The following is a 2,801-nucleotide window of genomic DNA, read 5'->3' as shown; positions in this document are numbered from 1 at the left end:
AAAATTGCTTATTAGAATTGCTTCGAAAAATGGAAAAGGCGTTGGCACAAGTGTATTAAATCTGAGGGGGATTGCTTTGAACGGGCCAATTTGAATATTGAAAAATAAATAAATATTTTTCATGCAAATATAAAGTCACTTTACTTTTTAAACACACCTCGTACTTTAATAATGATAATATGAATCGTATAGTTCCAGGTTAATCTTTATGGAAACTTTCCATATTGGGGAGAATTCATGATTAACAATTGTGAATTGCACAATAGTATTTACATTTACACGATCCGGGTTTCAACACTTCGCGGCATCTTCAAGTGGATGACACGAAACTCGAAAAAGTTCGTTCCATATGTGGAGGGTAAGCCGCGAATTCGAAATTTGTCTCCTATTGAGCGCATATAATCGACACAAACAAAATGACAAATCATTGATAAACGTCAGTGTGTGTATGCTGAACAACTGCATAATTGTCCATTACTTCATCATTTTAATCACACGATTTTTATCGGGTAACATAATCGGTCGATACTATGTAATGTGGAACTAAAATAATCAACCATACGCTGATCAGCTTAACCATCCTCCGGCACGAGGTAAGATTTGGCGTTTGGTAGAGCGTGAGCGACCGCAGTTCTCGCTAGAAACGCCCCCTGGCTTACTAAATACATAGGCTCATTCAGAGGCGAATGGAGAAAGGCCACCCCCCCCCCTTTCCGCAGTTCCCCACTGGCCTCCAGTTGTAGCTGAGATTCGAGTTTACAGCCATGCACTCGAGAGCCCATTTTACTGCGTGTAGGCAACCGCGCTGCCCAGTAGTATCTGAAAATCAAGTTCAAAACTAAACTTCCACTGCGCAAATTTGAAATTAGAAATAGTTTTGCATTTTGTCGACATATTGATGAATTTGTCATTCATAATACGTTCATTAAATGTTATGACATATTTTCGACCGCCTACGAAGAGCAGTAGCCTGCCTGGCTACAGATGCTAGAATTCCGGGCTCGAATCCAGCCAGTCCAGCCTCTGCGTTCAATCATTCAGGCGGATAGTGAAAAAAACACAACTTGCCGGGATGTCTCAGTGCGCCTCTTTCCCAATATGCGGAAATTTCATGGGTGCAGGAAGACCCTTACCCGCATGGCCGTTTATTTATCGAAATCAGCATCCGGGTTGATTAGCGTTTCATGTCAGTAGTCGATGGAAATTTCAGCACTTATTTCAAAAGACCTCAAAAAGAATCGGTGTCAGTATCCTTTCGTGTACTGCCAGCTCTTTTAATATAAGTGCTAAAATTTAATTGCCGCTCTTCCTCTCAAGTTTTTATGCAGATGCTCTCTCTGTTGATGGCTTCGTGTAGGTTAATCGCATTAAAAGGGTTCCTTTTTTAGCCAAACGGAAGGGTTTTATGTATATTGTAAATTTGAAAACTGACTTTTGAAATGAATCAAATTAAAAATAACTGCACTTTCAAGGTTATTGATTTGAATTTATTAAGCATTTGTAATGAAATTGGAATTTACACGTTCTTAATTACTGCTCGATTGGGTTCGATTTGATAAAAAAATGCATTTTAAGTAATAGTAATATACTTAAAATGGCTCTGACGACATTAAGGATTACTTTTGCATGTGTAATGCAACAAGCAAGTGAATTTCTTTTATTATTCAGTCACTTATCTGTTCGGAAAACTAGTATAAAATGATAGAGATGTCGAGATCATTTAGCTGTAGCCGTAAATTTTAGACATCTAAGCTCAGGGCGTCACCATGAAAAACCGGTCTTAAGATATGCGTCATGATTGAAGACGTAAAATTTAAATTTTAGTACTAGTGGTCGTGATTTTTCTAAATGAACTTGAAGAGTCATTAGTGATCCATGTGGTAACAATAATAAGTGAGAATCTCAAACAATAGAGGAAGCTGCCCTTCTAGAATTCATTTCAAGAACTTGTGGATAAAGTGGTCTTTTCACTAAACAAAATAAAAATATTTCCTCTTCATATTTTATTTTCTCATTACCCAGCTTCAATCATAATTTCCCAATCGACAATGTGTACAGTGTGGCAGAAGAACTCAACACAGCGAGCGAACAGGGTGATCCATCTCAAAATTAATGAATTCGATATTTTTTTAGAGAAAAACATTTTCCTTGAACCCAAATAACGCAAACGAAATAAATTAGCCGTCAATTACTTCCAGTGGAACAAAAATTGAAAAAAAATATTGTGGAGGTGCTGGGATTTGAACCCAGGACTTTCAGCATGCGAAGCAGACACTCTACCACTGAGTTACACCCCCGGTGAACATTAGGTGCTGTCAAACAGTAATATATACCAATTGAAAAACTCTTGCACAGCATTCTTCAATGTTTTCAATGTCATTGATTTAATTTGTTTACTCTCACCGTGCGATGCCAAGAATTCCATCCTCGCTGGATCTTTTTTTTCTTTATGGCGGACATATTGGATTAAACCCAGTTTTTAAGAATATTCCTGCGCCGAGTGAGGTGGCGCTAGATTGAAACCTTATGTGTCGGATTTTTAAACTGTTATTCTAGCTCAAGAATTATAATTAATGTTGAACATATGAAGTTCATGTGCTTATTAACTCGAAATATTGAGTTATTCGCCCGTTTTTAAATTTGTGCCCTTACTACGCGCCGATTATTTTGAGATAATAAGGTACCTTCGTACTTTGGCAACAACAATAATGCCTAAATGAGGGTTCATAAAGTTTTCCATGTTAATCCTTTCTAACAAATGGCATATTAGAAGAAAAGTATTTGCGAGAAAATTCGCAGTC

At 37.4% G+C, this 2,801-nt stretch overlaps 1 non-coding gene across 1 annotated transcript; it reads right to left on the bottom strand.

Annotated features, from left to right (window-relative positions):
* Positions 1 to 2,225: 2,225 nt before the first annotated feature.
* Positions 2,226 to 2,297, bottom strand: TRNAA-CGC (transfer RNA alanine (anticodon CGC)). The gene has a single exon. It is a non-coding gene; the product is annotated as a tRNA-Ala (tRNA).
* Between the last annotated feature and the right edge of the window lie 504 nt (positions 2,298 to 2,801).

The sequence above is a fragment of the Hetaerina americana genome, unplaced genomic scaffold (assembly GCF_022747635.1).
Source record: "Hetaerina americana unplaced genomic scaffold, ioHetAmer1.1.p SCAF_10, whole genome shotgun sequence".
In the NCBI taxonomy this organism is placed as follows: domain Eukaryota; kingdom Metazoa; phylum Arthropoda; class Insecta; order Odonata; family Calopterygidae; genus Hetaerina; species Hetaerina americana.
Note: the sequence above shows the minus strand (reverse complement) of the source record. Positions and strands in the feature narration are given on the sequence as shown.